This window comes from Ixodes scapularis, unplaced genomic scaffold, assembly GCF_016920785.2.
Source record: "Ixodes scapularis isolate PalLabHiFi unplaced genomic scaffold, ASM1692078v2 ptg001158l_1___fragment_3__unscaffolded, whole genome shotgun sequence".
Taxonomy (NCBI): Eukaryota; Metazoa; Arthropoda; class Arachnida; order Ixodida; family Ixodidae; genus Ixodes; species Ixodes scapularis.
The window spans coordinates 706,467-731,342 of NW_024610108.1; the positions used below are offsets into that span (position 1 = coordinate 706,467).

General features: G+C 49.6%; 1 pseudogene; it reads left to right on the plus strand.

Annotated features, from left to right (window-relative positions):
• Nucleotides 1-282: 282 nt before the first annotated feature.
• On the plus strand, nt 283-23,738 carry LOC120847087 (annotated as a pseudogene).
• Nucleotides 23,739-24,876: the final 1,138 nt, after the last annotated feature.

Here is a 24,876-nt window from a genome sequence, read left to right on the forward strand (position 1 = left end):
CCGCCTTCTCCTCCTTCGCCTCGCGCTTCACGATTTCCTCTTTCCTGGGCAGCAATTCTGAGTTGTAGAACTTCCCGCTCCTTATCCAGTCGGACACATTCCGCTTGACATGCGCGTTCTTGCGCCGCGTGCTCTTCTCTTGCCGCCTCCCGTGCCTGCAGCCTTTCCTCTCTTTGAATATTTTTCTCCCTCTCAACCCAGACCTTCAGCTCCTCTCCAGTGTATCCTAGTTCCCTCCCAACCGCCATCAATTTATCAATCTCTACAACCCCAGACCCAGTCATGGTCGCGAACTCTCTCCTCCGGACCAACGAGATCAGGTTAGTGGATTAATGGCATCCTGGCAGGCTCGCAAAATTGTCATCGTCAATCGGGAAAAGAGAGAAACGACATCCATGAGAGGATCAAGAAAAGAATTGATATATTGACAAGAATGAAGATAGGAACGTGTCAGAAGCGATACAATAGGAAAAGAATTAGCAATAAGAAAAGCAAAACACTGAAGGGAGATAAAGTCACGTCAACACACTCATAGCCCGTTCCCGCTACAGTCCTTGCCTCAAGTTCAAGTCTCTCCCCTCGGTGCCTTGCGGAGCGTCGCCGCTTGATGTGATGATGCGGAAGCCGGTGTCTCGTACTCCCCCTGGAGTTGCTCGTAGCAGGCGTCGCCGTCCGTAGCGGCTGGTCCTCCCTCCGAGCTCTGGTCGTCGCCAGGCGTCGCGGCCCGACCCTGGCTTCCACCCCTGCCTCTCCTCTCGCGCCCGCCGTTCTCTTCTCGTGCTCGCCGTTCTCTGCTCGCGCTCGCCGTTCTCTGGAACGCGCTCGTTCCCTTCCGCTTCTTTTCTTCTTCCATCCGTAATAATCGTCACAGGCACGTGACAGTCCTTACTGTCACTGTGCGGAGCGACAGGAATAACCCCTGGTATAACAAAACATTGCGTTCATTGAACAATAAAAAGAAACGTTTGTATAAAAGAGCGAAACGGCTGAACGTTAACTCTGTTTGGAATGAATACTTTGCGTGCCTCAAAACTTATACAAAAAGTATTAGATCGTCAAAACAGAAATTCTTCTCTTTAGATTTACCAAGAATTTTGCGCTCTAATCCCCAGAAGTTTTGGAAAATATTTTTGCCTAAAGGCACTCATTCGATTCATTTTCATGACGAAAATGGAGTCGCTGTATCTGAGCTTCCATTGCGCTACTGTATTAAATAATTATTTCTCTTATGTGTTCACCTGTAAAAATACCACTGATATTCCACGTTTGCCCTTGTCCGATTTTGTACCTATGGCTTCCATTGACATTTCAGCCGATGGAATACTTCACCTCATGGAAAGATTAAAACTAGCGTCATCTTGTGGTCCCGATAATATAAACCCGAAAATTCTTAGCAATACCAAAGTTACATCTGGTGAGTGTCTTAAATTGATCTTTTCTCAGTCACTGGAGCAAGGTTGCTTACCCTTGGACTGGAAGCTGGGCAAGGTCGTTGCAGTCTTTAAAAGCGGCGATCGTAAGCTGCCCACGAACTACCGTCCCATTTCATTAACCTGCATTGCGTCCAAACTTCTTGAGCATGTAATAATTTCTCACGTTATTTCCCACCTAGAAGAAAATTACTCTTTTTTTTACAATCGCCAGCATGGTTTTCGGAGGGGCTTCTCGTGCGAAACGCAACTTGTAGAGTTCACTCATGAACTTTTCACTAATACTGACTCACTAAGCCAAACAGATGCCTTGTTCCTTGATTTCTCGAAGGCATTCGACAGGGTTCCTCATCATCGCCTAATAGATAAACTTTCTTGCCTTGGCATTGACCCCCTTGTTGTCTCCTGGATACGTGACTTTCTTTTGTCTCGCACCCATTTCACTGTTGCTAACAACCATAAATCAAACTGCAGTCGCATCACTTCTAGGATTCCTCAGGGATCCGTGCTTGGAGCTTTACTGTTTCTAATATTTATTAACGATTTACCTAACTCAATCACGTATAGCATCCGTCTCTTCGCGGATGACTGTGTTCTGTATCGCAAAATTAATTCTCACAATAACCATCTTCAGCTTCAAAAGGATTTAAGTTCAGTTTATGCTTGGTGCTTCAAATGGCTTATGTCATGGAATATATCAAAATGCAAGCTGGTTTGCTTTACTCGAAAAAAAAAAAAAAAACAAGCAACTTTTCATATTTTATTGGCTCCGACCTAGCTAATTCTACGTATTATTACAAATACCGCGGTGTAACGCTGATAAGTGATCTAATCTGTAATAACCACATCGAAACTATTGTGGCAAAAGCTTCCCGGACTCTAGGGTACATCAACCGAAATTTGAAAGAAGCGCCCTCTTACTTACGAAAATTGGCCTACGAAACATATGTGCGACCGAAATTGAAATACGCTTCAGCCATTTGGAGCCCACACCAAGCCTGTCTCATCAGCCATCTTGAGTCCATCCAAAATCGTGCTGTTAGATTTATCCTAAACGACTATTTCCCAACGACTAGTGTTTCATCTCTCAAACACCAGATCGATATCCAAACTCTCAACGTACGACGTAAAATAACACGCTTAAGTTTGTTTCATAACGTTTACCATTTTCACCCAATACTACGTTCCTCACTGCTTCTTCCTCCTAGCAGATCATCATCACGGCTAAACCGCTCACGCCATGTGTCGCGGATCACTGGTCGCACTAATTATTTTAACCAGTCTTCCTTCCCATAGACCATCATAGACTGGAACCACCTGCCACCTGATATAGTGGCCATTGATGACCCCACCTTGTTTTGTAATGCTATAATTTCACGTTTTTACTAAGAATCAATCATTGTATTTTTTCACATCTTATGCAAGTTCAGCATTGTTAGCTGCAACACCCGGTGCTTTGTTTTTGTATTTTTTCATGTATGACCCCCCCTTATGTAATGCCCTTGAAAAACGGCCCCTAAAGGGGCCCTCCGGATCTTTCTGCGATCGTCTGTTTGTGTTGTTATATTACGTAGTAAGTGCAAGTTAGTATGTATACAAAGTTTGAGATTACAAAACCGTTTATTAAGCAGATGGCAGCAGAAATATATCGGGACTATTTTCTCTTGGAAGACAATCCCCCATTCCCTGCCCATCGCTAAAACCTGACCAATGGAAATGCTGCATCTCGCGGTGAATGCGAAGGTTATTATTGCAACACTTCTTAAGCTTGTTGTAAATTAGAGTTTGAGAAAAACGTAAACTGATTGTGGTGCGAGAAATATAGTCCGCAATTATCGCTCCAAAACCAGCGAACTATGTTTTCTCCCCGCAAGCTTGTTGCTAGGGGGTGATGCGTCGGCGCGTCGGCTCGTCTGCTTCCCGGGGCGTCTGCAGGCGTGCATTTGCGGGACACGTGTTCCTTCTTCCCGTGGATCCCGACTCCGAAGCCAGCTTTGCGATCCTTCCACGTCAGCGAGTCAAACTTTTCCTTGTCATCTGTGGAATGCGATCGCGTATTGCAGTAGCAGCGCGACGGTGTGGTGCGACGAACGGCGACTGCCGAGCACTAAGTCCGGAGAGATCCCTCCGCGGGACGGCGGTCGGCCGCGTTGGTGACGCGCAGTGACGCCGGAATCCTTCGCTTGCTATTGGCTGATGCGTAAAGAGATGCCCCTCCCGTTTTCCGGGGTCATCTCAGAAAGGGGGGCGTGCCGGGGACTTTGGTAGCAATTTTTATAGGCGAATCCCCCGCGCATGACGGTAATTTTATGATTTTTAGGATCCTTAGTGCCTGTAGATTGAGTTACCGCCATAAATAGACCATCGCAGAAAGCTCCGGAGGGCTCCTTTAAGAGTACAATAAATATATGAATGAATGAAAAACATAAAAAAAAAAAATTTGCTCTACCGGGATTCGAACCACCGACCACACGATCACCAGCATCGCGCGTTAACCAGCAAGAGAAAATCGCCAAATCGTAGACATGTTGTTTTCAGTAGCTTATATGTCTGCTGAGTTCGTTTGAATACATTGTACTGTTAGTTTCGTATGTAATCTTTTGCTACGTGTTCAGGACGTATTTACAATATGGTGGCAATGTTTACATGCTCAATGATTTATTAATACTGTGTGTTTTAATAGTTTTTTAATGCGCTTTGCTGATCGTTTTATTGCAAGCGTGTTGAAGATACGCGCACATAGCTTCCCTAAAGTCTTTAGACATCCATAATAGCCAAAGAACGGGGGGGGGGGGGGGGGGGACGGCGGCGGCCGGGCGGCCGGCGGGTGGAGGCGGAAAGGGAACGGGGGGGGGGAGTTTGATTGCCTTCCTCCACCGTATTGTTCACTGGTAAACTAGAATGTCTGGAAGAGCGCGGTGCCCCTCCATCGCCTAAGCTCTAGGGTAGACACTACGGGTGGTTGCGTTGCGTATTTGCGTCCGGAGAGCTGGGCCAGATAAAAGGCAGAGATTGATTGATCGAGCAAGTTCGTAGCTTCCACCGCGCAGTCGTCTGCAAACGACTTTATTTTCGTGATTCGTTATCAGAAAAGAATTGTCAGAAATTGGTGCCGCGATGAATTCATCCCATGGTGATTTGCATAGCATACCGCTCCTGATATCAAAAATTTGTGCCCACGAAAAACTTTTTGATGCCGCTTCTGGGCTTCTGGGGAAATTTACAAGCATGTCCTGAATTAAGGTAGTGTCTCGCCAGTTTATGAGAGGTATATTTAGTACAGTGTAAGTATATAGTGTTAGACATACCTCACCCAATCCCTGTATTTTGTCGTTTGGTACTGCCTTGAGCGAATGGTGTAGGTTGTAATTGTTTCTAGTTGTTGCATGATTGTGGTAAGGTGGTGAGCTGGTACTAATTGAACACCTTGAAAAACAGTTCACCACAAAAAGTCATGGAGACAAGCAGAGTAACACGTAAACCACACGCAAGCGCAGACTCTCAACTCGGATAAACAGAGACGAAGGAAGAAATAAAGAATGCGGAAGGAGCTCAAGCACAGGCCCAAGTGGAATGCGCTGATTCACCTATAAGCAACAGCAGATTTTAAAAACATAATTTCCTTGTCAGTTATGGCAACAGATTGATGGCTTATACATTAAGGCAACTCAATCTCTCTCTAAAATCTACGATGAATTGTCACCCACTTATGCACCGTCTACACTGCTCGTGTATGTCATCCTTATAGCCGCGTCCCACTAGAGCGACAGGCAGCAACAAACGACAGCGACACACGACGAGCGACAGACGACACCGACAGACCGCCTGTTTGTCGGAGTCCGCCGTCCCACCTGGCGGACACGACGCAGGACACGGGGGAAAGGAAACTTGTTTCCTAGTGGGACTGGAGTTGTCAACAAAACACTTCAACATACACAGACAAACGGAGTCTGGCGACGCGGTTTTCGTGTTTTGCTATTTGGGCATTAGACGCGCCGACAAACACGGTGAAAGTGGAGACGATTACTTTATTTCTTGATTAAAGCTTGCGCTTCTCTTAATTTGCCGTTGGCGACTTTCCGCAAACAGTTGCGACAATCGACACCAAACTTTTTTCCGAACTAGCATACCCGAATCATTCCTTTTTTTTTTTTTTTTTGTCGCTTGAGGAATTCTAGCTAAGCACCACGGAATTTCACCCCAATTTTGAGGATGTTCAAGACTTCATATCCGAATGATTTAGGGCAGGCGTTTTTTGGTGGACTGTACGGCATCCCGATTATCGCAGAACGTGATGACAAGTCTCTCGTCTGCCGGAATGGCTTGCCGCGGAACGTCGTGTCCTACTTCGTGGTGAGCGGTCTTACTTTGTTCAGTCCTCGAACATGGGTGTACCCATCCTGATGTAGGGGCGTAGACCTCGGCGTCTTGAAGCACCAAATCGCGCACCAAGTTTTGCGAGCAAAACCAGTCCACCTGGCGGACAGGACACAAAACACGGGGACAAGGAAACTTGTTTCCTAGTGGGACTGGAATTGTCAACAAAACAGTTCAAAATACGCAGACAAACGGCTGCACCGGGCAACCCGACTGCTTAGCGCTAGTGGCGCGCCCGCGACCACTATGAGCAGTTGAGGGACCGGAACTGCAGGAACGAGGAGAGGCCGCCAAGGGCTTTTCTGAAGATCGAGCGGCGGAGCAAGCCACGGGAGGAACGGTAGAAGGTTGGAAAGAGAGGCAACAGAGGGCACAAGCGGGCGAGGCGGATAAGTTTGTATCCGAGAGATGTTCCTCGGCGGGACTGCTTGCTGCGCTTCAAGTCCAACGACAGACAAGAACTCGTCCGTCTCGATGGTTTGTCAGTGCTTGTCGGCGATTGTCGCGGGTGTTGGTCGTTGCAGTGGGACAGCATCGGCGACACAGAACTTTGTGGTGTCGTCGGACAAAAATCGGTGTTTGCCGCTCTAGTGGGACGAGGCTTTTAGAGAAAACGTGAATAATCAGCAGATAACATGAAAAACATACAAGGGGATTATTTTAGGCCTTTATTATTCGTAGTATGCGCGAGCAATGGGTCCGCACATCCGTCTGTTACCTGCGCTGCCAAGAAAATCGTGTTGGATGAATTAGCACGTCCCACTTGGACCTGTTCGAACTTTTGCTAAAGCTCCTTCCGCATTCTTTATTTTTTTCTTCTCCAATTTAAGTGAGTTGGGAGTCTGCACTTGTATGTAGTGTATGTATTCCTCTCCTTTATTCCTTGATTTTTGTCTTATTTCTCAAGATGTTCAATTAGAATAAACTCAACACCTTGTTACATGGAAAGGCTGTTGTTAATTCCAGAGTGTCTGTAAAACAATCTACCGGACATCTTTGGCTCACGCCCCGGTTTCTGAAGCTCACATTCTCCGAACACAGTCTTTCTGATTTCTCTGATGCTTTTTCTTTTTTCTTTTATGTTCAATAGATCAAGTTGTGAGTATACAACAGTCTCCGTCCTACGTGTTCCTGTCCTTTCGTCCTTTTCTTTTTGTGCACATTTTTTTTTAAGTTGGTGCATGATATTTTTTACCGAATATTTTAATCTGTGTTTTCATCTTTATACTTACTGCAGCCCTTACCAAGTACAAGTTGGCATTCACTTTCGCCATCCTGGTCTTAGTGTCCTGGGACGACATAGAATGACAGCCTCTTCTGCTGAAGGCCAGACTTCATGGAAGACTGCCAAGGCTGTTCATGGTAAGGTGCTCTATATATTGTCACGGGTGGTGACCAATAAACAAGAAATAAACAGAAATAAATAAACATTTAATGTGGCGAACTTGTGCCAAAAATAAAAGGGTACAAAAGATAATAACAGACCGTCGAAGTCGGCGTAGCAGCAGAGTCGAACGCTGGGGCGAAAAACTGACTCCGCTCACCTGGCGGAATCCCTTATGTACCCTCGTGGGTTTCTGGATCGTTCGGCGTAGAAGTTTCGGTGCGTAGAACATCCTAACCCCGAATCAGCAAGACGGTTTTCAAATTCACCAGAACATCACATTACAGTGTCAACAAAAATGTGTAGCCGCGGCCTGGAATCGAACCCTGGCTTTCAGCGTGGAAAGCACGCGCGATAACCGTTAGACCACGAGCGCGCTGCCTTCTTGGTCAGCTGTGCTCGCGGCATTATCCCCCCCTTTAAAAAAGTGCTCCCCTCGATGCAACACGAAACTAAACAAAGCAGATAAGAAGAACGGCAAACTAAAGCGTCATTCGGAACACATAAGGTCCGCAGTCCTATCAAGCGTAGTACGCGGCTTCAGGCGCACGACGTGGACGACTTCAGGTCGCGGTGGGCGGCGTGAAGTCCGTGTACCGTCGGGCATCACCTCGTAGTTCAGATCCCCGAGTCGACGAAGTACTCTGTAGGGTCCGAAGTAGCGCTTCAAGAGTTTTTCGCTGAGAGCACGGCGGCGGATCGGTGTCCACACCCACACCCTGTCTCCGGGCTGGAAGTGGACGTCCCGACGACGAAGGTTGTAGCTGCCAGTGTCGATGCGTTGTTGGGCTTGAATCCGGAGTCTGGCGAGCCGACGGACTTCTTCTGACCGTTGGGCAACCACCTGGGCGTCGTCGCTTCCGTCGACAGCCGGTACGTAAGGTAACATCGCTTCCAGCGTTGTCGTCACTTTGCGACCATGAACCATTTGAAAGGGTGTAAGCCCGGTGGTCTCTTGCGCGGCCGTGCTGTAGGCAAAAGTGACGTACGGCAACACCTCGTCCCATGTCTTGTGCCCCACGTCGACGTACACGGAGATCATGTCGGCGATGGTCTTGTTGAGTCTTTCCGTCAGCCCGTTGGTCTGCGTCTGGTACTCCGTGGTGAGACGATGGCTGGTGTGGCTGAGACGAAGGACTTCTTGTGTCAGCTGGGCCATGAACGAGGATCCACGGTCTGAGGTCAGGACTTCGGGAGCGCCGTGCCGGCGGACGATGGATTCAATGAAAAACTTGGCAACTTCTACAGCAGTCCCGGAAGGAAGGGCTTTCGTTTCGGCGTACCGCGTAAGATAATCTGCGGCGACGATGATCCAGCGATTTCCTGACGTCGACGGCGGAAAAGGGCCAAGTAGATCTATTCCGATCTGCTGGGAAGGTGTAGTTGGCGGAGGAATTGCCTGCAGGAGTCCGGCCGGCCTCATCGGAGGTTTCTTGCGTCGCTGGCACTCGTGGCATGATCGTGTGTATAGGTGGACGGTCTTGGGGAGCTTGGGCCAGTAATACTTTTCACGGATACGGGCCAGTGTCCGGCTGTAACCAAGGTGTCCGGACGTTGGGTCATCGTGGCAGGCTTGGAAGATCTCCTCCCGAAGGTGGGTCGGGATTACCAGCAGCCACGGCGAGTTGTTGTTCCCGAAGCTCTCTTTGTAGAGCACACCTTGTCGCATGGCAAAGCTCGGCAGGGCGCGTGAAAAAAACACGTGGTATGGCACTTCCGCGCCCTTCCAGGTGCTCTATTAGTGCGCGCAGCTGAGGATCGCCTCGTTGACGTCGGGCCATGTCGTCGGTGTTCACTGCGTCCAGGAAACACTCGTCGTCATCGTCGTCGCTGCTGCCGGAAGGTGTTTCGACGGGAGCTCTGGACAGGCGGTCGGCGTCGCTGTGCTTGCGGCCTGATTTGTAGACCACGGTCGTGTTGAACTCTAGTAGTCGGAGACTCCATCGAGCGAGGCGTCCTGACGGGTCCTTGAGGTTCGCAAGCCAGTAGAGCGAGTGGTGGTCTGTGACTACACAGAACGGGCTCCCGTATAGGTATGGACTAAAATTTCGTGATTGCCCAGATGACCGCAAGGCATTCTTTCTCAGTCGTGGATGATTTTTCTCCGACTTGGACAATGTTCGACCTGCGTAGGCGATGACTCGCTCGGCTACTTCTTGTACTTGAACCAGTACCGCTCCAAGTCCTGCATTACTAGCGTCCCTGTGAATCTCGGTTTCTTTATCCTGATCGAAGTGTCCAAGGACAGGAGGAGTCTGGAGTCTTCGCTTCAACTCGTCGAATGCCTGCAGCTGCTCCTCGTCCCATTCGAACTTCTCGGCGTCCTTCGTGAGGTTTGTGAGCGGTGCGGAAATCCTTGCGAAATCCCGAACGAAGCGTCGATAGTAGGCACAAAGTCCGAGGAATCTTCGCACGGCCTTCCTGTCTTTCGGCGCTGGGAATGCCGCGACGGCGCGAGTCTTCTCAGGGTCTGGGCGGACGCCTTCGTTACTAACCACGTAGCCTAGAAACTTCAGTTCGTCATAGGCGAACCGGCACTTTGACGCCTTGAGGGTGAGCCCGGCGGTCTCTATAGCTTGGAGGACAGCTCGGAGTCGTCTAAAGTGCTCGTCGAAGTCAGTTAAAAACACTACGACGTCGTCAAGGTAGACGAGACAGCTCTGCCACTTCAACCCTGCCAGTACGGTGTCCATGACACGCAGGAACGTTGCTGGCGCCGTGCATAGTCCGAAGGGCATCACTTTGAACTCGTACAGTCCGTCCGGCGTGACGAAGGCTGTCTTTTCTCGGTCCCGTTCGTCGACTTCGATCTGCCAGTAGCCGCTCTTCAGGACCATCGATGTGAAATATCGAGAGTGGCGCAACCGGTCTAGAGTGTCGTCGATGCGGGGAAGCGCGTAGCCGTCTTTCTTCGTCAAGGCGTTCAGCTGCCGGTAGTCCACGCAGAACCTAAGCCGTTCCGTCATTTTTCTTAATCAGCACGACTGGAGAGGCCCACGGACTATTTGAAAGTTGGATTATGTCGTCTCTCAGCATCTCTTGAACTTGCTCCTGGATTGCCTTCCTTTCTTTAACGGAGACTCTGTACGGCGATCGATGCACAGGGCGCGCGTCGTCCTCGGTAACGATGCGGTGCTTCGCAACGGTGGTTTGGCGTACCTTCGACGACGTCGCAAAGCAGTCACGGTATTCGGCGAGGAAGTTAAGCAGCTGCCGTCGTTTAGGGCTTGGAAGCTTAGGGTCAATGTCGAGCTGCGCTGGCGACGGACTGTCTTGCTGAGGTGGCGAGGTTTCGTCAGTAATCGTGGCGATTTCGGCGGCGTTTCGAAGTTCCTCGACGTGGCCCACGGCTGCAGCTTTCGTGAGGTGTTGCGTTTCATTTCGGAAGTTCCTCACGAAGACCACAGTCCGTCCATCCTGAAGTTCAGTTACTCCTCTTGCGACGCCTATTCCTCTTCCCAGGAGCAATTGAAGGTTGCCTTCTTAGGACAACTTCGCCGCAGGTAGCTGTATCGGCCACGACCGGTACGACAACACTTGATCGTGGCGGCAGGTTCACGTGGTCGGTGGCGACTCGGATGGCGGCTGACCCTGTTTGGGGTTTCTCTGAAGGCGGAACAGGCTTCCGCAGCGTCAGTCTGTTCTCACCCAGGTCGATGACGGCGCCGTGTTCACACAGAAAGTCCATGACAAGAATGACATCTCTGGAACAGTCTCGTAGGACGACGAACTTTACGGACACGTCTCGCCGTGAATCTTGACGCGAGCAGTGCACCTTCCGACGGGCGTGATGAGATGTCCTCCTGCGGTTCGTATTTGGGGTCCATACCGCGGCGTCATGACTTTGCGAAGGCGGCGGGAGAGCCTCCCACTCAAGACTGAGTAGTCTGCTCCGGTGTCCACGAGTGCTGATGCGTGGTGGCCGTCGATGACGACGTTTAGGTTATGGGACACCGTTGCAGGGGCGTCGTTTTGGTCTCTGGTGGCGCTCGAATGGGGGCCCTCCGACGTTCGTGGAGGATCTTGGCGTCGGTCGTCTTCGGCAACTCCACCCCCAGGGGTTGCCGCGCCTAGTTTTCCCGGCGAGGTGCAAGGGGTGACAGGCTTTCACGTCGAGGTCGGTGCATCGGCGAAGCTGGACGTCGTGGCGACGGCGACCGGAACTCTCGGCGGGACGCGGGCTCGGGAGACTGAGGTCGTCGCAGGTACTCGTCGATTTCCCGAGGTCGTTCAGCATAACGAGGGCGCGGGTCGTTCGGGTGGAACCCGCGCAGCCCGAGTCGTCGGTATGGGCATCGGCGGTAGGTGTGGTCTGCTTCCCCGCAGTGGAAGCACAGAGGGCGTCGGTCGGGCGTTCGCCACACGTCGGTCTTCCGTTGTACGCGGGGCTCCGTGCAGGCGTACTGAACTTGGTCGTCGTGGCGTCGGTCGTGCTGCGGCGCTGGAGAGTGACGTCAGGGCGGCGCGACATAGGCGCGAGTAGGAGGCGGTGGCCGTCGGGCCACTGCGGCGTAAGTTAGCCTGGGTTCTTCGGGGACTGCCACGCCGATGGGAGCCTCTGGTTGGATGGCTCTCTGCACTTCTTCCCGCACGACCTCGGCGATGGAGATCGAGGCGGGGCGATCAGTGTCGGGCAGAATTTTACGGAGCTCTTCCCGGACGATGTCCCGGACAATTTCACGAAGGTTGGCAGCGCGGATGCGGCCCGCGTCGATTCGGGAAGATGCCAGCGTCGAAGCAACAAACGTGTCGGCCAGTCGGTTGTAATGGCTGGCTCGGGCTTTCAGGGCACGCTCAATGTTCATTGCCTCGGCGACAAAGCCTTCGACAGTTGTCGGAGGGCTGCGGACAAGGCCACCAAAGATGTTTTCTCTCACGCCCCGCATGAGGATTCGTAGCTTCTTCTCTTCTGTAGCCCGAGGGTCGGCGCGGGCGCTCAGACGCAGGACGTCCTCTACGAAGCCGGTGACACTCTCGTTGGGGCCCTGGGTTCTGATTTGCAGTAGGTCCTCGGCTCTCTCTCGGCGGTGGTGGTTGATGAAGGTAGCCTTGAGATCGCTCTTGAAAATGTCCCACGACGTCAGGGAGGACTCATGATTCTCATACCAGTGCTTGGCGGTCCCCTCAAGCGAAAAATAGACATTGTGCAGGCGCTGCTCGTCTGTCCAGCAATTGTGGCGGGCAATGCGTTCATACTGGTCAATCCAGTCTTCGACGTCTTCGTACTGCTCGCCGTGGAATGGAGTCGGTGTCCGAGGAGCGACGGGTAGGTAGACGACGGCAGGAGCGGCGGGGGTCTGCGACTGGTTGGCCATCGTCGGCTGCCTGGTCCTGGGTGGTAAAAGTCCGTATTCCGGGTGTAGCCCTTGGGTTCGGCGACTTGATCGAGTCTCGATCTGGTCTTCGTTGGGTCCTCGTCAGCTTGGGTTCGTACTTGTAGTGCGAGAACTCGGAGGGCTGCGCTGCACGGACATGCGGTACCCCGCACCTCCACCAAAATGTCACGGGTGGTGACCAATAAACAAGAAATAAACAGAAATAAATAAACGTTTAATGTGGTGAACTTGTGCCAAAAATAAAAGGGTAAAAAAGATAATAACACAGCGTCGCGGGCGTCGAAGTCGGCGTAGCAGCAGAGTCGAACGCTGGGGCAAAAAACTGACTCCGCTCACTTGGCGGAATCCCTTATATACCCTCGTGGGTTTCTGGATCATTCGGCGTAGAAGGTTCGGTGCGTAGGACATTCTAACCTCGAATCAGCAAGACGGTTCTCGAATTCACCAGAATATCACATTACAGTGTCAACAAAAATGTGTAGCCGCGGCCAGGAATCGAACCCTGGCTTTCAGCGTGGAAAGCACGCCCGATAACCGTTAGACCACGAGCGCTTTTTTTTTCTTTATTGCCGCATTGGGACACATAACACTGAGAATACAAGCAGCGACAGACATTAAAACACCAGCCCGGCTTGGGCTAGTAGTGCTAGATTAAAACCTTTTCATGTTTAAAAGAGGTTCCACGCGTGGAATCTACTCGGGCACGCTCTTCTGTGCCTTATACACCTCGAGCACAGATGCAATGCTCTCCCGGAAATATTCCTGCGCCTCGCGGGCGTCAACATCTGCGTGGCGCATAGCCATCCGAGACCTCCAAATGCTGTGCAGGCCGAGTAACATCATCGTATCAAACGGCACACCGGCCTCATTTTCGATGGGGAGGTACCTGATCCCGTGCACGTCCAGAGGTAAATCTTTCTTCAGGGTCCGTTGAAGAACGTCCCAGAGAAAGACGCCATCCCAACGTTCAAGAAAAACGTGTTCGATGGTCTGGTTTTTTACACAAAAAACAGTGGTCGCCCCACGGGACGAACAGTCCTCCAGATGCCATCCATGTCTTTACAGATAACGTGCCTGTGTGCAAATAGAAAAAAAATGTTTTAACACCGGACGGAACCAGCATTCTCTTAACTCGTTTTAAAACGTCTTGGCCTGGGCCTGCACAGTACTGTGCTCGATACAAAGGTATGGGAAAAACAACATCACAGAGATCCTTGTACAACTTTTTGCGAGACACTACGCTTAAATATTCGAACGAAAAACGAGCTGTCAGGAAATGACATGAAACGACGACCTCCTTCATATAACCATGAATGCGCCCTGGCACCCGTGCCGAAGAAACCACAAACTCGGGCAGAGCGCTACTCAGCCTCATTTGGCATACTGTGCGTAAAAAAGAGTCACCTATATCCCGCAGAAAGATAACACGGTTCACAATTTGACGCAAAAACAAATGTGTCAAACCTAGTCCGCCGTTGCGGACGCTCCGAAAAAGGTTCAGACGACTCGTCCGTTCCCACACGGAGCCCCAAATAAAGACAGCAAAAACCCGGTGCAGTTTCTGCATATTCACCCGGGAACAGTGCACGACTTGGAGCACATACCATAGTTTACTGACGAGAAACAGGTTGCAAACAGTCGCCCGAGCAAACATTGAGAATTCCCAACCTCTCCATTTCTATGTTTTCTCCCTGAGCTCTTGCGCCTGTCCGCGCCAGTAGGGCTCGCTATCACTGTAGCTCTCGAGGGGTACTCCCAAATAATTTACTGGAGTGGTTTGCCACCTTATGTTTTCAAATACGCTTGGAGTCGAACACCAGTTCCCATGCCAAAAACCCAGACATTTGTCCCAATTGACGGCACTTCCACTAACGGCACAAAACTGTTTTACAGTTTTCACCACTTCAACAACGCTTTCTTGATTTGTGAAGTAGCAATATCGTCCGCGTAGGCTAGGATACGCACCTCAGAAGAAAAAAGCTTAAACCCATTAATACTGTTATTTCTACTAATGCTCAGGCAAAAAGACTCAATATAGATGCAAAAAAGGAGGGGGGAAAGGGGGCATCCTTGGCGGACAGAACGGCGCACTTTGATGGGATTTCCTAACGCTTTGTTAACTATTAGACTTGTCGTACAACCACTATACGCCATTCGCACTCCTTCGCTTACAACGGAGCCGACGTTAACATGATCTAAGACTGATAAGAGGACGTCATGCGGCACCCGATCGAAAGCTTTTTCTAGGTCTATCTGCAGCATTGCTACACCAGCGTGCATGACGTCGCAACACTCCAGGACACTCCGCGTTTTATGAATGTTAGTCAAAATGGTTCTACCCTTTATGCCACATGTTTGGTGGGGTCCTACAAGCTCTGTTATTACAGATTGTAATCTCCTGGCCAATATTTTCATGAATATTTTATAGTCCACATTAGTTAAGCTTATGGGGCGATAAGACGTGACCTGTTGAAGCTTGATTATGTCCTCTGTCTTGGGTATCAGAAAGGTGTGCGACGATAAAAAGGACGGCGGGAGGACGTTAAGCTCAAAGGCTTCGTTGAAAACGTTTGTTAATACGAAAGAAATATCATGCTTAAACGCCTTAAAGAAGGCGGCAGTTAACCCGTCAGGGCCCGGGGACTTTCCAGGGTTGAGAAACCCATTAAACCCATTAAACCCATTAAACCCATCCAGAAAGCAGGCGGTAATAACAGATTTCTTCTCAAAATAAAGGTATGCCACAGGGAAACGTTTTCGCGCAGCTTTCTCTGTCCTTTCGACATTTCAACTTTCGGATAATTCGGACATTTTTGCCGGTCCCACGAGGTCCGAATTAACGAGGTTCTACTGTAGTGGCACGTCACACTCTATACTTTTTTTGCTTCAATCTTTGTAAGGGGGACGCTGTAATCCAATTTTACTCATCTCTGGTGTACTAGATAGCACCATATTTTCAGAGATAGTCTTCAGATTTTGTAGTTCCATCGAAATATATTTCAGCTTATAAAATATTTGTTATTTGGCTTGTAGATCTTCAAGCAGATCTAGATTGAAGGCAGCAAATATCTTACCTGCAGTCAAGGTATGTGTCCGAAGTATATTGTGTTAACATAATTGACCCAACCTCTGATTTTTGTTTTCAGTGCCTCTAGCGAATTGTGGATGCTAAGATTGCTTTTGTTTGTTTCACATAATCTACAACACTTTTTTCACCTTATACTCAGTGCAGCCCTTGCCGAACGGAAGCTAGCATCGACTAAGCTAAGACTTGATCGTGGCGGCAGGTTCACGTGGTCGGTGGCGACTCGGACGGCGGCTGACCCTGTTTGGGGTTTCTCTGAAGGCGGAAAAGGCTTCCGCAGCGTCAGTCTGTTCTCGCCCAGGTCGATGACGGCGCCGTGTTCACACAGAAAGTCCATGACAAGAATGACATCTCTGGAACAGTCTCGTAGGACGACGAACTTTACCGGACACGTCTCGCCGTGAATCTTGACGCGAGCAGTGCACCTTCCGACGGGCGTGATGAGATGTCCTCCTGCGGTTCGTATTTGGGGTCCATACCGCGGCGTCATGACTTTGCGAAGGCGGCGGGAGAGCCTCCCACTCAAGACTGAGTAGTCTGCTCCGGTGTCCACGAGTGCTGATGCGTGGTGGCCGTCGATGACGACGTTTAGGTTATGGGACACCGTTGCAGGGGCGTCGTTTTGGTCTCTGGTGGCGCTCGAATGGGGGCCCTCCGACGTTCGTGGAGGATCTTGGCGTCGGTCGTCTTCGGCAACTCCACCTCCAGGGGTTGCCGCGCCTAGTTTTCCCGGCGAGGTGCAAGGGGTGACAGGCTTTCACGTCGAGGTCGGTGCATCGGCGAAGCTGGACGTCGTGGCGACGGCGACCGGAACTCTCGGCGGGACGCGGGCTCGGGAGACTGAGGTCGTCGCAGGTACTCGTCGATTTCCCGAGGTCGTTCAGCATAACGAGGGCGCGGGTCGTTCGGGTGGAACCCGCGCAGCCCGAGTCGTCGGTATGGGCATCGGCGGTAGGTGTGGTCTGCTTCCCCGCAGTGGAAGCACAGAGGGCGTCGGTCGGGCGTTCGCCACACGTCGGTCTTCCGTTGTACGCGGGGCTCCGTGCAGGCGTACTGAACTTGGTCGTCGTGGCGTCGGTCGTGCTGCGGCGCTGGAGAGTGACGTCAGGGCGGCGCGACATAGCAGTGCTTGGCGGTCCCCTCAAAAAAAAGTCCATTCCGAGGATAATGTCCCTCGAACAGTCTTGCAGAACGACGAACTTGACAGGGCACGTCTCACCGTGGATCTCGACGCGAGCAGTGCATCTCCCGACCGGTGTGATGAGGTGCCCTCCGGCGGTTCGTATCTGAGGTCCATCCCACGGCGTCGTGACTTTCCGAAGGCGGCGGGAGAGCCTCCCACTCAAGACTGAGTAGTCTGCTCCAGTGTCGACGAGCGCTGATGCGTCGTGGCCGTCGATGACGATGTTTAGGTAATTGGACACTGTTGCAGGGGCGTGGTTTCGACCTCTGGTAGCGTTCGAGTGGGGGCCCTCCGACGTTCGTGGAGGATCTTGGCGTCGGTCGTCTTCGGCAACTCCACCTCCAGGGGTTGCCGCGCCTAGTTTCCCCGGCGAGGAGCGAGGGGCGACAGGCTTTCACGTCGGGGTCGGTGCATCGGCGAAGCTGGACGTCGTGGCGACGGCGACCGGAACTCTCGGCGGGACGTAGGCTCGGGGGACTGAGGTCGTCGCAGGTACTCGTCGATCTCCCGAGGGCGTTCACCATAACGGGGTCGCGGGTCGTTCGGGTGGAACCCGCGAAGCCCGAGTCGTCGGTATGGGCATCGGCAGTAGGTGTGGTCCGCTTCCCCGCAATGGAAGCACAGAGGGCGTCGGTCGGGCGTTCGCCACACGTCGGTCTTGCGGGGTGCGCGAGGCTCCGGGCAGGCGTACTGGACCTGGTCGTCGTGGTGTCGGTCGTGCTGCGGCGCAGGAGACTGACGTCGGGGCGGCGCGACATAGGTGCGACGAGGAGGAGGCGGTGGCCGTCGAGCCACTGCGGCGTAAGTCAACGTGGGCTCCTCGGGGGCTGCCATGACGACGGGAACCCTTTTCTGGAAGGTTCTCTGGACTTCTTCCCGCACAACCTCGGCGATGGAGAGTGAGGCCGGGCGTACTGCAGCGGGCAGAAGCTTCTTGAGTTCTTCCTGGACGACTTCACGGATAATTTCACGGATGCCGGGGAGGGTGGTGCCAAGGTCGGATCCGGATGTCGCCAGAGTGGTTACGCCGGGGTGTCGCTGGTAGTGTCTGGCGCGTGCTTGTAGGGCCCGTTTCATATTCGTCGCCTCCGTGACGAACCCGTCGACGGTTGTCGGGGGATTGCGAATGAGGCCGCCGAATATCTCACTTTTCACACCCCTCATCAAGTGGTGCAGCTTCTTCTCCTCGGTAGCCTGAGGATCGGCGCGGGCGCTCAGGCGGAGAACATCCTCAGCGAAGCTGGTGACGCTCTCATGTAGGTCTTGGGTCCTTGTTCGCAGGAGATCTTCGGCCCTCTCACGTCGGTGTTGGCAGGCAAACGTCTTCTTTAATTCTTGCTTGCACACCTCCCACGACGTCAAAGAAGCCTCGTGGTTTTCCAACCAGTGCCTCGCAGTTCCTTCCATCGAAAAGTAAAGGTTCTGCAAGCAGTGCTCGGCTGACCACCCGTTATGGCGGGCCACCCGTTCATAGTGTTGCAGCCAGTCCTCGATGTCCTCGTGTGCGTCTCCGTGGAACGGCGTCGGAGTTTTGGGTGCGACGGGCAGGTATACGACGGCAGGAGCAGCCGGGGCCTGCGCCTGGTCGGCCATCGTCGTCTTCTTCGGCTTGGGCTTGTCCAGTAGCAAACCGTATTCAGGATCCTCTCCCTTGATGCGCCGGCTGGTCCGAGTTTCGGGTTCCGCGGGGAGTGGTCTTCTCACTGGGCTTGGTACCGGACTTGCACTGCGGGATCTTGGAGGGTAACGCTGTACAGGCATGCGGTACCCCGCACCTCCACCAAAATGTCGCGGGTGGTGACCAGAATAACAATAAATAAACAGGAAGAACTAAACGTTTAATGTGGCGAACTTGTGCCAAAACAAAAAGAGAATAGAAAATAATAACAAAGCGTCGCGAGCGTCGAGGTCGGCGAGACAGCAGAGTCGAGCGCTGGGGCGAAACTGACTCGACAAGGTCGCGGGCGGCCTCTTATCTAGAGTCAGTCACTATCTCGAAGATTCGGCGGAGAAGGTTCGAGCGTAGCGCGCTCGGGGCGAGAATGAACAAGCACTTTCTAGAACAACAAAAACAAGGATGAACGATAGTTATGTCCGCAGCAAGAATGAACGAGAACTTTCTACAAGTCCGTGACCCTGCGCGCGGCAATATCTTACTTCTGCGGCGTTACTTTCAACCTTACTGCCCTAGGATAAGAAAGAAATGAGAAGGGTTTGTCCATGTGCTTATCGTTGCCACGAGTCACACTTCAAAGAACTTGGGCAACAGTTAACCCTCGATAGCCACGTTAAATATCTTACCCAGTTGTTTTTTTTTTCCACGAAGCCGTTAAATAAACAATGCAAACTCTTTCGACCGAATCAATATAGATGGAGTCTGCATTATTTTACCACCTGAATACCCTGAACCTTCTCAAATATAAGCAATAAAACTGATCACGGGGCTCCCAAAATAAATAATTAGTATGTTCGTCAAGACAAGAAAATGTATACTCGGCCATACGAATCATTTATTTATGCCGTTAATAAACACACAGGCCGGCAGTATTGCAGCCCAATGTTCGCAGGGTACCAAAGCCGCCACGAGCCTGCAAAATGCTACGTAAACCTCATCCCCGATTTTCACCACACAGCCAGCATACTTCCTTCCCCTAGTCCAAAATTGATCATCTACAAATAAAATCTTCCGACAGAATCACTAGATGCGTTGTGCCGTATTGTACCCCACTCGTATCTTATTACGTTTTAGATATAATAAACCACTCATCAAGGCGTTCAAAAAAGTAACTAATTAGAGTGTTCGACAAAGTAAGAAATTGTAGACTCGCGTATGCCGTAATAACCCTTTCTTGATGCCGCTCATAAACGCATGGAGCAGAGGACGGCAGTATTGCAGACCAATGTTCTCTAGGCAGCCAGGGTTCCTAGAAGGTCCCATCGAAAAACTGCCGAACGACTGGGAGGTGTAGCCCAAATATAGCGAAAGCCGTAAAACATATATAGAGCCAAAATAGCCAAGACCTAAAACAATGATTTTTAAGCCTTTTATATACAATTTCTCACATTAATACAATACACGTTACATTATCGTTTTCAACCCTCAGATGCACCAAATTTTGTGTACATTGTTACTCGTAAATTAAAGAAAAAAGTTTTGAAAAGATGAAAATCATCACCACACGGACCCGTCCCTCGTAGGTTTTCAGAATTACAAAACGCGCAAAGACAGCTTTATTGTGAAGCCGGGGAGATATTATCATACAGTAAACGGACAAAATACAGAAGCAGAACAGTCATAACACTGGTAGTTTTAAACCTTCAAACCAGAACCCCAATATCTAAGGTCCTTACCAATATCCCACCCGTCTCTTTTGTTTTGTGTAGATTATGAGTGCCCCCATACTGGTTCACGCCATTTCTGATTGTGTTGTCCTACCTTGGAGTGGGTGACGACTGGAAGGTAGTCAATTGTAGAGCACTGAAACTTCGGACTTCTCATTTTTACAAACTTGGGTGTTTTAGGATTCTAACACTGGGCACCGAAGCAGTTTGGAGAGTTCAGTCTACGTCCGGGCAGAGCCATATGCATCCGGGTTGAACACGCGCTACTGCGTCTGTGTTAATAGTGCAATCTGTTTGGTTTGCTCCACTGCGCTGTACGGAGACCGCTTGAACTCTGCAAGCATTGCTTCACTACGCATTGTGGAAACCCGAAAGTTTGTAGAAGTTTGAAGCCTTTCTCCTTCCTCTCTCTCCTCTCGACTAGCCAAAAACAACCAAGCGTTTTTTTGCAAACCTGATTAAAAGTTTGAAAATGGACTAGTTGAACCTCAAAAGTCGGCGTCGAACCTGAGGTACGACAAAAGTTGGCCGCATTATTAGAAATAGCCACGAAATTTTGACGCCAACTAGAACAAATATAGCCCACATTGGTTATAAATAGCACAATCTGGCGACATTGTTAGTTAGCCACTGGCTGGCGATTTTCATGTAAGCATCACCCTGAGTTTCACCACAAAACCTGAAGACTTCCCTCATCACATGCGGAAGTTCTCATCCAGAAATGTTTTGTTGATGTTCCGAGTACACTAGGGCCATTTCCAAAGTGTTCAGAATAAGCAGACGCACAAAACAAGTAACAGGAATGAGCCACCCTAGAACTTGCCTCGTGTATACGGTAAATGCGGATATACTAATTGGGGTCGTGCCAGTCATTCCCGTCTTAGTGGATAAGGTGAAAAACAGCACGAAAACAAATTCACTTTATTTATTTAAGGGAAGGTGAGAAGACTTCAAATATATATTGAGCAGCAACAAACGTCGCTTCCACTACATTTTTTTGGTTGAACGTAATTGGAGCGGGAGGCGCAGTTTCCCCTCTTCTTGTGACACTGAAAGTGGTTGTAGTCAGTCTAGCCGAGAGGGGCATTATTGATTCTTGTCTGCGATTTTACAACCTCGAGCCTGTAGGAGGCCTCACTAAAGCACACGAAACCCTCCTTGCCCCATGTTTCAGAGCAAGTTAAACTTAAGGGACTAAAGACAGGCGGACTCACGTAACAAATTTGCCTGCAATCCCATCGTTTTTTTCTTTTCTTTTTTTTTTTTTTTTTTACAGCGGAGCTGTTACAGAGATGCTGAACTGAAATCTGGATTCCCCAAAATACGCGGCAAAAGCGTGCAACGGGATGCTACAAACACCAAAACATCACTCATACAGAGATATCTCGAGCGGATGACCGTATTTTTCAAACAAAGAGGCGCATTTGGCAGGAATGTTGACGTCATGTTTTTCCGAGAAGGAGAGGGAACGGCCTCGCGTCTTCTCCGCCTCGCAGCCTGGAGGGAGTGAAGAGAAAAGAGGAGGAAACTGGGTATCTTGACATCACGCGCCTCGTGGGCCTGGTTCAATCTCGACTTCTTTTTCCAAAGATACGGCCCGTCCATTCGAGATATCGCCTTACTAGTAGTGTTGTAGGGATTGTAGCGTCGCGCCTATATCTCCAGCATTGTTTTTTGAAACCCAAATTTCGCTTCACCATCCCTTTAAGGGCTCGTTTTCCCAGGATCGTGTCCGCCAGCAGATAAATGTCCGCACAGCACTCCGGACAGCTACCGCCCGCCATCTATATTCGACAGAGGTAACCAGACAACCGGCCTGCCGGTTGTCTGGATGCCGCCCCCGCTTATAGCAGGCGGCAACATTTTCATCCATTCTACTCTGGCTTGCCGACTTGCGGCCGGCCATTACTTCATTCCCACCATATTAAAGCTTCGCTGGCCTTCCTTCTTCATTAAAGTAAAAAGGCTGAATTTTGTTTTAAGAAAACACCTGAAATTTGTGAAATTGTTCATAGGGTCTATTTTGGTTTGCATTCAGAGTCCACTTCTTTAAATCAATATGATTCTCATCAACTGCGTGTGAGAAAGCAAGGGAATGACGGTTCGCGAATGTCCCAGGCAATGAGACAGAAGAAAAGAAAAATGACGACGCACGTGAAGAAAGCCTTTGTGCGTCTAAAGAATGTAAGGTATATTTTTGTGTTTCTCAGTTGGCTAGTGGGCATGGCAGCACGGCTGAAATCGATTTTACTGTAATGAAGGAATGAAGACCTCTTCTATTCTTCTAAGCTATATTGACACGAATGACAATTAATGAAGCGACGAAAACTGAAACAAGCTAAACGCTTAATAGGGTAAAGTTGTGCCCAAAACAAAAAGGGAATAGAAGATAACACTAGAGCATCGCGGGCGCCGATGGGGGCGTAGCAGCAGGATCAAACGCTGAGGCAAGACTGACTGCACTCTTAGAAGAAGTGTGCACCCCCGCTAGTCATCATGCGTTTTGACGGCTGTAACATCCCCACAGGCTTACTTAACAACTCACTGGGCTCAAGCCATTGAGCGTTACCACCTTCTTGGCAGATGACAAGCATGGGGTAGTCACGATTTATAAACTCTTGAATTAACCATTCAAGTGCTTGCAGTCGTTCAATACTAAAAGTCACTTCAAAAATCTCAATAAAGTACTTGAAACTTGTTTAGTTTGTGCGTTGGTTACCATTTATTTAAATTTGAACCGGTCGAAACAGGTGTGGCTCAGTTCGCCTAAACTGGCAGAAAACAAACATTGCCAAAGAGTCCACACACAATTGCAGCTTGTGTACGCGATTGTTTCTCTGTAGCAGGCCTGTTGCTCATACTAGCTGGAGATGTGTAGGAAAACCCTGGGCCTATTACGCAAGAAATGTTTAATGATATGATTCGGACACAAAAGGAGATCCTTGCTAAAATTACTGAGGTACAAGTAAAACAGACTTCTTCGGAAGAAAGTATGCTACAAATGCAAAACAGGCTACTTGCGATAGAAAAAAAACTTGAGAGCGTAGGTGAAACTGAGAACAGGCTTGCTAAACTTGAAAACTCTGTTAGTGGCTACGATGTCGAAATAAATACTCTTGTAAAACAAATTGATGACTTAGAAAATCGTTCACGACGAAATAACGTTATCGTAAGGGGAATTAAGGAAGAGTCTTCTGAAAACGAGGATGTACTAATGAGGAAAATCAACAATGAGGTGTTTGACGCTATACTAGGTCAAAAACTGAACTCTATCCAACCTATACATCGACTTGGAAAAAAGATGACTGGTAGAGATCGCCCTGTAATACTTACAGTCGGGGATTTTAAAGAGAAAATGGCTATCATGAAAAACTGTGTCAAACTTAAAGGTACCCAAATTAGCATCAATGAAGACTATTCCAAGAGGGTTGTTGAGCTTCGAAAGAACCTGTGGAATTCAACCGCAGAGGAGAGGAAAAACGGTGCCAAAGTCAATCTAGTCTTTGATAAGCTGTGGCTTAACAATGTTCTGTACGCCTGGAATGAAGTCAGCAATGAGAGATACAAGTGTCGCGTTCCACCGGAAGCAAATAACGAGTGACTAAAACAAAATGATTTAGCATGTTTTAAAATATTAAACATAAACGCCAGAAGTATTGCAAACAAGGTTGACGCGTTCGAAAGCATAATGCTAGAGCACGATCCTGAAGTGGCCGTAATTACCGAGACATGGCTTCATGAAAATATCTTAAACTCCGAAGTTACTCCACCGAATTATTCAATAATAAGAAAAGATAGAGAGGGAAGGGGAGGCGGAGTTGCTATTATGATTAAAAATAACATCAAATTTGAAGTCCTTGAGGAAGTACGGGATGTAGAAGCATTATGGATCAAGACAAAATTGAATAACCGTACAGTTTATATTGGTGGCGTGTACAGAGCCCCGAATTCGCCAGTTGAAATGCTGTTAAAACTAAGGGGCTACATGGATTCCAATTTACGTTACGGAGACAACATTTTGTTACTGGGAGATCTTAATTTACCTGGGATTGACTGGTCATCATATTCTCATGGAACGGCGGAAGTAGCTAGTTGCGATCAATTATTAGAACTTGTATTTTGCTATAACTTATCCCAGGTGGTAACAGATTACACTAGAGTATGTTCAACAACGTCAACAATTTTAGATCTAGTTTTTGTTTCCGAGAGTTTAAAACCATATTTTTCGAAATGTGAAACCGAAGAAGGCCTATCCGATCATAGGATGTTACTCGTCTCATTGAATGTTACCCCAGAAAAATCGCACAGTCATTCAAGAAAGATGTTTTTGGATTTTAGAAGTGCTGATGATGTAAGCGTACTTGATTGCCTTGAACAATCATTTGATGATTTTATGTTTCTTTACCAATCAGATGCTAGCCCAGACACGTTATGGGACTATTTTTCGAGCATGACGTTACGGTGTATTGAGCGATTTATACCAAAGCGCCCTAAAAAAATCGCGAACAAAAATCCTTGGATTACAAGGGAAATAATCCACGCAAAACGACAACTGAAGCGGAGACGAGCGAGTTCACATGGTACAGGTGTAGAAAAAAAAACTTGCATTCAGCGATTGAGTCGGGAGCTGAGGCGTCTAGTTAGAGAGTCTAAAGAAAGGTTTTATAGTATAACACTTAAAAAATTCCTTAGCGAGGCACCTGAGAAGTTCTGGCGGTACGTCAACCCTTCGGCTAAGT